The sequence below is a fragment of the Triticum aestivum genome, chromosome 3B, assembly GCF_018294505.1.
Source record: "Triticum aestivum cultivar Chinese Spring chromosome 3B, IWGSC CS RefSeq v2.1, whole genome shotgun sequence".
NCBI lineage: Eukaryota > Viridiplantae > Streptophyta > Magnoliopsida > Poales > Poaceae > Triticum > Triticum aestivum.
In genome coordinates, this window is record NC_057801.1 from 203,642,246 (window position 1) to 203,653,897 (window position 11,652).

Consider the following 11,652-nt stretch of genomic DNA (forward strand, 5'->3'; position numbering starts at 1 on the left):
CGCTTGGCGAGGTGGGACTAAAAAAATAGCTGCAGGAAGAATCAACAAAAAAACAACTGCAGAAAATAAAAAAGTAGTTAAGCGGGTCCATTAGTACCGGTTCATGGTACCAACCGGTACCAATGCCACTCTTTGGTCCCGGTTGGTGGCACCAACCGGGACAAATGCCCCTCTTTAGTCCTGGTTGGAGCCACCAACCGGGACCAAAGGTCTTCGTTTCCCGCCCTTTGGGCTGCTGAAAAGAGGCCTTTGGTCCCGGTTGGTGGCACCAACCGGGACTAAAGGGGGCATTAGTCCCGGTTTGTGCCACGAACCGGGACCAAAGCCTTTGCTATATATACATCACTTAGCGCGACTTCGATCTCTCCTGCTCCACTCCCGTCGCCGCGCGTCTTCCTGCCGCCACCTCGCCGTCGCAGCCCCGCCCCGACGCCGTCGCCGCCCCGCCCCGCCCCGCCCCGCGCGCCGTCGCCGTCCGCGTGCCCCGCCCAGCCCGCCCGCGCCGCCCCGATCGACGTCGCCGCCCCGGCCGCGCCGCCTCGACGCCGTCGCCTCCCCGCTCCGCACCTCGCCGTCGCCGTCGCCGGCCGTACGTGAGCATTTTTTTTATTTTTGTTAGATTTTTTGTAGTTCATAGATTTTTTTGTTAGGTTGTAGTAATTTAGATATGTAGTTCATAGATTTTTTTGTTAGATTAGATTTTTTTTTGTTAGATTACATGTGTAGTAATTAATTTGTTCATATTATGTTAGATTTTTTGTTAGATTAATTAGATTTTTTTGTTAGATTAGATGTGTAGTAATTAATTTGTTCATATTATGTTAGATTTTTTTTCTGTTAATAGAGTTTTGTTGGTGATATTATTATTGAATATGCATGTTTGGTGATATTATTGTTAATAGATTTTTTTGGTGATATTTAGATTGTGTAATTAATTTTGTTCATAGAATTTTAATGATTTTTTTGTTCATAGTATTTAGAAAAAGGAAAAAAATAAGAAGTAGTTTATATATAGTTGAACTAGCTAGTTGATTTAATAAACTAATTTATTTTACTATATATAGAAGTAGTTTGTTTTTAGTAAGTACTACTTATTTATTTATAGTAAGTGCTTAGTAGTTGAACTAGATAGTTGATTTAATTAATAAAACTACTTTTATTTAACTATATATAGAAGTAGTTCCCGCGTCGACGTCGGCGATGCCTATCCCGCATCCTCATCGTCGTCGACTCGGTGGTGGAGGCCTGCTTGATCAGGGCCATGTTCGGGACTGGGCTCCACCGGGCTGGTATTGGGAGGTGCTACCTTCCGGGGGACGTAGGTTGGTGAGGAGGCAGCCCGTTGTTGACCCGATCCTTGTTTGGTGGCGGTCGCGTGGGCCAGTGACGGCGGTGAGGCATCCGGACACCGCGGAGGTGGTACGTCACCGTATCAGCAAGGAGGACGAGCACGTTCATCGCTACATGGTTGCATTGGAGGGGAGGTTCGACAATACCTGGCAGGTTCTTCAGGGATCTCACTGGAGCTATGATCATGTGATGGTTCCTTATCTTTGGGTGTCCACCGCCCGCTTCGATACCCGTCGGGCGCTACGGTTCTAGTTGTATTAGTGATAATATTCGACGATGTACGGACACCAAGAGATGATGTACTTTTGCTTATAATTATTGAATGCATGCTAATTTGAATACTATACTTTATTTTATGATTTGGTTTTGCTTATTTTATGATTTGGTTTTGCTTATTGAATGCTCATATTGGATAAGTTCTCCTTCATTCCTGTGTGCTAGACAATTTGGTATAATAATGCATTCGGGAATGAAAGGAGGCCTACGTACATCGATCATCGATAGTCAACCCGTGATTAATAATAATGATCTAGTTTAATATTTAAATTATGAACGTAGGCCGGAAATGTCGTACTCATCGGACGATGAAAACCGCCCGGGGGAGTGCGACTGGTGCCACGACGACCGAGGTATCTGCGACAGGTTCATTAAGCTGGACGAAGATTGGCGCTTCAGCATTAAGCTCGAGGAGACCTGCGATGTTCATACGGTACGCAACGACGACAATAGTTTTTTCGTAATTAAGCATGACTTCAACTATTTTAACGTGTATTTTTCATCTTTTCCAATTCGAATAGCTTATCCCATGCTTTGCAAGACGCTATGTCTTGGAGAGGATGGGTTTTGAAGACCATGAAAGTTTCGAAACCAAAACAATTATCCTAAGTACCCATCATGGTGTGGATTTTCAAGTAAGCTGTACAATGCTCAGAGTGTAACCCATTTTGGTTGCAAAAATTGGGAAGCACTTTGCAAGATGTATGGTCTTGATGAGGGTATGCTTGTCACCATGGATCTTGGTGATCCTACAATCGAGCAAGAGAGACCCTCGATTTGGGTCCTTGTGGATACACCTCCAATTTTTCCCCCATGTGAGCTTAACATAGTTATTAAGTAATTTATATTGTTTATTTCAAAATATATAGTTGACAACTTATCTCCATTGATAGCTTATTTTCATTCTTCAAAGAATGTGCGGAAGATGGTAGACAGAACGTACTACACCGAAGGCTCCGAATTAACTTATGAGGAGAAAAATCATCTGGTCGGATTTTGTACTGATCTTGAGAATTACAATATCTACAATCAAACTCCTCAACATTATGGTCAATACGTGCCACTAGTGCACGTGTTGAACTACGGTAACTACCATGGAGATACCCTGGTAAGATTATTTTTTACTATTACAACATCCGTGCATCTTTTTGCACACTTCTAAAACTAGTACATCATTGCTAACTACGAAGTTATTACTATGTTTTTCAACAGATAATCCCGAATGATTGTGTGTCTCATCTGATGTATACGCATGGTAGCCTTCATGTTTTGAACATACAACCAGGTCGTCCTACGAATCTCAACTGTCCATACCGGGTTTCTAAAAGAAGTGGAGACATAACAATCAAAGAATGGAAAAATGTATGGACAGTCGTAAGGAGCTTCTTGGAAGCAATAAGCAGCGAAGGGCAAGAATTGGAAACAGGATGATCGCCATTCTTCATAATGGAGAGTCAGGGTCTATATTGTTTTATGCTATTTTACCTTAAGGGTGTTTAGGTCCTACCTGATACTGATGATCATGTGCTAAGAACAATTATGTAGGGTTGGGTTCGATGACTATGAGGATGATGATCGTATGACTTATTATTAATAACGAGTAGAAGTTGTATGATGATGCATGATTAGTAGGACTTGTTATTATATATATATATATATGATGATGTATGATGCAAGCATGCATGAGCATGTTATATCTGCGGGTGCAATGAACATAGCAACAACGTTGATAAACCAAGGACGAAGATATAAGAGAGGACACTTCTCTCTATTAGCTAGCTATAATAACAACCTAAAAATAACCCCCAAAACCCCTAAAGCAGCCACTTTTGTAAAAAAAAATGACTTTTGGTCCCGGTTGGAGCCACCAACCGGGACCAAAGGCCCCCTGACTGGGCTCGGCGCACAGGGCCACATGGAGGCACATTGGTCCCGGTTCGTGTTTGAACCGGAACTAATGGGTGGAGGTATTAGTAACGACCCATTAGTCCCGATTCATGAACCGGGACTAAAGGCCCTTACGAACCGGGACTATTAGGTGTTTTTCTACTAGTGCATTGTGATGTTCCTGTTGATAATAGAAAATTGTGGAAGCTAAAAATCCCTCTAAGAGTGAAGATATTCATTTGGTTTCTAAACAAAGGAGTCATCCTAACTAGATATAACCTGACACGACGAAACTGGCACATGTCCAAGACATGTGTCTTTTGCCAACATGACGAGACTATCAAACACTTATATTTTGAGTGCAAGTTCGCTCGGGCAGTTTGGGCCATGATCTAAGTAGCTTCGAATTTATACCCACCACGTAGTGCACAGAATATGTTCGGCAACTGGTTGCGGGGTATTGATAAATAATTTTCTACACATATTCTTGTGGGAGAGGCGACCTTATGCTGGGCAATGTTGCTTACCAGGAATGATATGGTTTTTAACAATAAGTGTGTCTCATCTCCTATGCAGGTTATCCATGTTTGTACACGATGGCTCCGTACGTGGTCTATCCTACAAAAGCCGGAGGACAGGGACCTTTTTATGATGGCGTCTACACGGCTGGAGCATACGGCCAGGGAGGTTTCATACCCACATGGATGGCAGTGTGATTTACGGATAGGTTCTACCGTTTCTTAGGCTGGACACGTTTTATTGCTTGGCATTGTATCGAATTATTTTATTTTTAGGGTGCTCTGGACTTTTTGGCTGTGTGCGTCTAGCTATGCAGAGGCCGGGCTTTCTTTCAATACGATTGTATCACCTCGATATATCTATTCAATGAAAAGTTCTTTATCGAAAAAAGCTAGTTACTGTAACATCACATGTCTCAATGTAATATGAGTCTATAACTTAATAAATGAAGCTTTACATGGTTACCACACTTATATTACTACCCACTATGAAGGTAGTAACATAGTGGGTATGTGTATGTTACTCATCATTGTGGCTAGTCTTTCCCTAATAATCTTTACCTAATCTTTATCTTTACTCTTTACCTACTAATAAAGCAAATAGTGCTTCTGGTCGTCCGTCATAGAAATTGCACTGGAATTTGGCATAAATTACCCGCCATGCCATCCATAAGTAACATGATTCGGATTTATTTCAAAATCACCGCGGGTTTAGTTCTTATAGAGCAATACACTTATATTGCACAAGCCCACCCGTAGCCCAATGGCCGGGGCGTCGGCCTACCACATAGGAGACCGGCGTTCGATCCCTGTTGACTACAACTTTTTCTCCCTTTTTGCCACGCAGGTCTTCCACCCGCGCGCGCTAATAGGCCGGCCCATAGTTGGCTGGGGGTGGGCCTGTTTTCTATTTTTTTGCTTTTTATTTCCTTATTTCTGTTTTTATTTTTTTCTTATTTAAATTAATTCAGTATTTTTAAAAGAATAAAATTTCGAAAAGCTGCGGGCTTTATTGAGAAGTAATAAAATATTCATGATTTCAAAATATTGTTTGCATATCATAAAAAAATTCGGAATATCAAATAGATGTTCATGAAATAAAAAAAATCATGATTTTAAAATAATAATCCAGTAGTCTGGAATTAGAAAAAAATGTACATGGCGTGCCTCCTCCTCCTCGACGCGCTAATGGGCTGGCCCATGTGCGGGTTCGTTTTTTTTGCTTTTTACCTTTTTAATTCTGTTTTTGTTTTTCATTCTTTACAATCATTCTGGATTTTCAAAAGAACCAAATTTCAAAAAGGTGCGAGTTTTATTGAGAAATCATAAATTGTTCATGATTTCAAAGAAAAATCGCATATCATAGAAAAAAAATCACAATATCAACTAGATGTTCATAAAAAAAACATGATTTTTTTAAAAAAATCCAGTATTCAAAGTACATTCTGGGATTAGAAAAAAATATACATGATTTTTTTGAAATGTTTCCAAAATTAAAACAGGCCCGTAAATGATGAACGAAACGAAACATCACCTGTGTAGAAGTTTTAATAGGGGATCTGTAGAGGTCAATTTATGATTTTATTTAGTCCCTCGCATCGGGTAAAAAAAAGGTTTCCATGTTTCGTACGATGCTGAAGCCAAAAAATATTGACACAACTTTCTATGGGTTAGTTTTTGTAAACTATATAAAAATGACTAAATGTCTATTTTGCCTCCATACACAGCTATGTCTATTCTGGTACCATGGTAATTGTTATGATAACCACCGCGACGCTAGGTCAAGATTATATACATCATTCATCAGCCTAGCTTAGGCAGGGTCCATCAATGCAGTTTACTCAGCCAAAACTAATTCGTTGTGGCGTCTTAGGAAATCAAATCGTGTTCAAACCATCACTTTTTTTTGAAATGACTTTTCAAAAGTCTCTTATCTCATCATGACATCACTTAAACATAGTTTTTGAAATGACATTTTAAAAGCCCTTATCTCACCTTGGCATTTTAAAAGCTATTATCTATCACTCCTGCATAATTTGATAGTTTTTCTCCCGTTGCAACGCACGGGCATATTTGCTAGTCTTTACCTACTAATAAAGCGGCTATCGCTTCTGGTCGTCCGTCATTAAAATTACCCTTCAAGTTGGTTAAAATTACCCACCAATGCCACCCGTAAGTGAAAAAACGAGTCGATTTTTCGGACCAAAAATCAACGCCTCTTTTGTTGTGTTATTACAGGGGCGCAACAACTAGATGACACAGGACGACTGCTAGCAGAGTGGTTGGCTGATCGCTCTTCTAGCCCTGAGACCAGGGTTCGATCCCCAACTTCCACAATTGTTATCTATCTTTTCTCACGCATGTTCATGGGCCGGCCCATGTGCGGGGCTTCACTCTCCTGTTTTTTCTCATTTTACTTTTTTGTCTTTTCTTTTCTCATTCTGTTTTCTTTCTTCTTTAAATTAATTCCGGATTTTAATATTTTAAAAGTTTTGAGTTTTTTAAAAAATAAATTTGATAAAAACATAAAATATATGTGAATTCAAAAATGTTTAGAAAATCATAAAAAGTTTGTAGATTCAAAAAATGTTGGTTGTTTTGCAAAATTATAAAAAAAATCACAATTTGTAAAAAATGGTCCAGAAATAAAATCATGTTCATGATTTTGAAAACATTATCGTGTATTCAAAACATTCGGGAATCTGAAAAAAAAATGTCCATAAAGTTTTAGAAAATGTTCACAATAATAATAATAAATATTTGATTTTTTAGTTTTGTTCCCCAATTTAAAAAAAGTTCATAGATTCAAAAAATGTTTGTTGAGTCAAAAAATATTAATGAATATGAAACCGGTTCATGCATTCAAAAAAATTGTGAACAATACTAATATTCATGATTTTTTTGAGAAAAACAAAATTTTCAAAAAAAAAGTTTGTCCATTCGAAAAACTGTTCACTGATTCAAAAGTATTTTATGTCTAGGATTTGATTAGTTTTTCGAAAGTCTTTATATGTCTTGGCGTTGGGAGTAGTTGGTGGTCAATGAGATTTGTTTTTAAAATTTTAAACGTTCCCTTGTGCAACATAGTGACAAGTGTGGCATGCACTGGCAAACTCATAGCATTGGGATTTACCACGTCGAGTGCATTGTGATCATGTGAACATCGCGACCATCATCACCTAGGGTGAGAAAGAAAATGGCAACATGGTGAACCACTATGTTAAAATAGAGTAGTGTCATATATCGGGATATTGAGTCATACTTATTTGGTTAGCCATAATTTTTTTTGTCTCCCGTTGCAACGCACGGGCATATGCGGCGACATGGGTGGATTGCCACGTATAAAGAACGTGGGCTGGTGTGAAGAGGTTCTTGAGCCATAAATATTGGATTAGACGCATGTGAAGTGTTTTTTTCTCCCGGTGCAACGCACGGGCATTTTTCCTAGTATATATATATATATATATATATATATATATATATATATATATATATATATATATATATATCTTTCCTCTTTCCCTACTAATAAAGCAGCTAATGCTTCTGCCGTAAGTCGTTGGCGTTTTTGCGCAAAAGCCCTTCTATTTCTTTGAAATAAGCCCGCGGTCCCTGTTTAAGTGGCTGTGCAGAAAACGTTTCGTTTTTGCAGAAAGAACGCTGCACTTATTAGTATTCAACCCGCGATCCTTTTTTAGTTAAGAGAGAAAGGAAAAAAACACCCACGAGCACGACCCCTCCCACATCTCCACCTCCAGTGCGCCGCCACCCCTGCCACGCTGCTGCGCGCCGCCGGGCGCGGCGACGGCGATCTCCGGCCAGATCCGGACGAGGAGGTGAGGCAGTGGCAGGATCCTATTCCGGGACGGCGTGGAGGCGATCTAGGAGGCGCGGGAGGAGGTCCAGCGGAGGGGCTTGAACTCCAAGTTCATGGCGGCGGTGTTCCTCGCCGGTTCCGAGCGAGATGGCAAGCTCCGGCGGAGTCTCTCCATGGATACGGTGGCGCTGCACCTATGAGAGAGACATATGTGAGGCGAGAGATAGAAAGGAAGGAGGGGCAGTGAGAAGGAGAGGGCGCGAGGACCGGCGAGGAAGTCCTGGTGGTGCCCGTGTCCTGCAGCAGCTCAGCTCCAGGGCCGCGTTGCGATACGGCGTCGACAGGAGGCGATGGAGATGAGCAGCTTGTGTCCGTCCTGCAGCGCGCATTCTTAATCCCCAAGCACTAGATCGCAACGCCGGCCCGCCAGCCCGCACATATGCATGTGTGCAGCCCCCACCCATGCGTGAGTCGTGGCGCGCGTGGCCGCCGATGATCTGGTGAGAACCCACATCGCTGAGCAGGTTGCAGCGGTGCTTCTCTTGAATTTACTAATTTTCGCATGGTGCAGGCCCTCTGACTTCACCTTTTTGGAATCGCTTAGGATATTTGATGCTTGCCTGCATATATGTGCACACCGGCACACGGCACACCGAAATGATGTGAAGTCATCAGCTTTTTTCATAGAAACAGTAGCAGAGGATTCTTCTATACTGGAGTATAAGTCAATTATCTTTGGCCTAATAAGAGAGCAAATTAATTAACTATATCTGAAAAATCATTAAATCCAGAATAAGCACATGCTCCACAAATGCTATACATGTTCTCCCCTATGTTCTTTTTGGTAATCCATTTCACCACTAACTAAATTGTATCACCCTGTGCTAGGTCTGAATTTGACGGTTTACTTGAGAAAACTTCTGCTGAAGTTAATGGTTCCCTGTCAAATCTGCGCATATGTAACTGCAGCAAGAACTGCTGGTGATGCACAAGCTAGGGATCAGCTGGAACGTCCTATTGAATGCCTTCATGGGGACAATTGTGAGCACTCCAAGATTGCATTACCTTGGCCCAGCTTAAGTGTTTACACTTTGCTTAATATGGGATAGTGCATCATTGAGCCATGTATATCTGCTTAATTTTACATTACTGGATTTACTTGCTTTACAAAAATATTGCAGCCAAAATATTTTCCTTTGACGATGGCTTCATTGATCTCTCTGAATCTTAGGTTTCATGTTACTCACCACTGTTTTTATTAATGGTGTAACTTAGGTTTGAAGATTATTTCGCCAACCATGTGGAGCCGCTGACGTTTACTCTCCCTGAAGACTCAGTGGCCAGCTCAGGTGCTTCCTTCGATCTGATCTGCAGCAAAGCGTTTTCCATGACCTCTTGAATTCTTGTCGATGGATCCAAGTCAAAATAAAATTGTTTTGCCAATGAAAGCACATATAAATTGTTCCTCTAATTTGGTATTCTTTTCAGACACTATACTAATCGTGAAGTTGCTATTATGATCCTCATTGCTTATTTAATGATGGCTGAAGTGTACTAACATCATATTCATACAATATAATTTGTCATTATTATCAGCTAGCTTAAATGATATTCACTGGTTGCTTTACATGGCACTTGCTTGAGTTGAGTGATACTCTTAGTCCTGTCTCAGCATCATGGTTCGGGAAAAAGTGGTGTACGAATGGCTTCGGAGGATAGTTTGCAGAGGTACTTAAGGTAAGCCTACTTATGTTATTATAGGCACATCTGTTCTATTTTAAATCATTAGGAAATGAACATACTGCATCTTTTTGGTTCTGTAATTTTGGATGTTAGGTCGCTTACGTAGTGCCCTGTTAGTTTGTCAGGTTCTCTGAAAAAGCATTCAAGAAGGGTGAAGCAATCTTTTACTTAATTCGGAAGCTCTTGTCATTGTTAATGATACTATGATACTCTGATTGCATGAGTCCATGAAGCAAGCAATAATCTATCTCAAAAATCTGTGTCCAAGCATATAACGGTACTACAACTTACGAGTTCTGACTATGGCTGTGTAGCACGCTGACAAGACAAGAGAATAATGCCTCTAAGGTTCTGACTATGAGCTTCGTGAATTAGCAAAATTTTGTTCTCATGGATGACTGCAATTATGAGAAGTTTTTACTTTTTTTTACTGACGCAGGCATTTGTCCGAGCTATGCCGCTTCCTATCAAACTCAAGTTCGGCGCTCCGTCTGCACTCGAGCATAGCTGTCGGCCATCAGCTCGCTCAAGCAAACACGCTGACCGTCTGCGCACGATCTCCTCCCAGCCTTCGACATGTTATTTTTGCATGCAAGGCTAATAAGCTATCTCCACCTCCTTTTTCTGTCCGAGCTCCTCCCTACCCTGTCAAAACCAAATGCTACCATCTCCTTTCCTTGGCATGCTAAAACTTATGTCAGTTCATTTTCATGGATAGATTAGTGAGAATGAGATTGGGCTCTTTACACTATACAGAGGATGAGGAGCTATATGTGCTACGAGATGTTGCTTGACGTGTGGTTCTGGGACCTTCTGTTGTTCAAATTACAGCTCCCTTATTTAGTACTAGGCATTCCCACTGATACTGACGATACATGGAGCATTTCCAGAAGTGGCAGTAGAGACATGTAGCACCACTTCTTGGTAGATTTTGTCCATTTACTTTTTGTATCCTTTGAATTAGAATATTCTGTGCAAGATTTGAGTTTGAATCTGGTCAAATTAATCTTGTACTCTCTGAATGAAATAACGTCTCATATCTTACTAAATTTTGTTGTGTATTGGAAGTATTTTTTTCTTCAAATTCCCTGATGATTCTGAAACGTAGCTGTAATTTTTGCAGGGTTCTATGGTACAACATCAAGTTTTACTCTTACACATATGAGAAACTTTTATACCTACCTAATAACCGCCTATTTTACTCTCCAATGGATCAGCCCATAAATAAGCAAGCAACTGAGCTAGATGTTCATGGTTGAGTGCCCTAACCCAGGCTCGAAGTCAACTTAGGTCTGAGTTTTCTTGAAGTTCTTAAATTGGCATCAACTTAGGTCTGAGTTTTCTTGAAGTTCTTAAATTGGCATTCTGGAAATTGAGTACTTTAATTCTACGCTATATTTGTGATACACTAAATATTTATCGTGATATTCTCGTCGTTGATGTTTTTCCTTGTCGGATGGCATTTGAGAGAAGGAAAGAATGTCAATTCTGCTTTTTAGTTGTATCTAACGAAATATCTGCGTGTTTTTTTTTTCTTTTGAAGAATTACCTCGAGGTACAATTAGATGGCATTGTTCTCATGTACAGGTTCCATAAACGGACCCGATGTACAGATTAGCATTACGACATAAAATATTGTTGTGAATAATGCATCTAATGAAAAATATTGGCACCATTTATTTCCTCTCAAATAAAACATTTTGTCGTTCCTTTCCTCGAACCAGATAATTTTAAATTGAAGGCAAAGAAGTATGTTGTTGATGGGATATGGACACTGCTTTTAGGGATGATCAATCTTGCAACGCAATAGAGGCCATGGTTATTGAAGAGACAAGTACTGTTGGCATATGAAGTGATTGGATGAAATTAACTTGCTAATGGCTTGCATCGTCCTCAGCTTCCCATGAAACATTTTTTGATGATGGCTCATGGTTAATAAAAGTTTCATCACCTTGATACCTTTATATGAAACGCTAAAAAAGATACATAAGTATGCAATAATGCTTCTCTTCAGAAGAAAAAGTAGAAAACATAGGTCAAAACGTGTTTGGATTGAAAAGG

At 40.3% G+C, this 11,652-nt stretch overlaps 1 long non-coding RNA gene across 5 annotated transcripts; it reads left to right on the plus strand.

Moving 5' to 3' along the window:
• Positions 1–7,642: 7,642 nt before the first annotated feature.
• Positions 7,643–10,658, plus strand: LOC123069368 (uncharacterized). 5 transcript variants are annotated; one of them, XR_006432493.1, is made up of 5 exons: positions 7,643–8,348; positions 8,737–8,889; positions 9,124–9,585; positions 9,709–9,939; positions 10,031–10,658. It is a non-coding gene; the product is annotated as an uncharacterized lncRNA (long non-coding RNA). The 5 variants fall into 5 exon arrangements; XR_006432492.1 differs by having other exon boundaries at positions 7,697–8,889; positions 9,124–9,197; positions 9,445–9,585; XR_006432494.1 differs by having other exon boundaries at positions 7,700–8,889; positions 9,124–9,197; positions 9,445–9,585; positions 9,717–9,939.
• Positions 10,659–11,652: the final 994 nt, after the last annotated feature.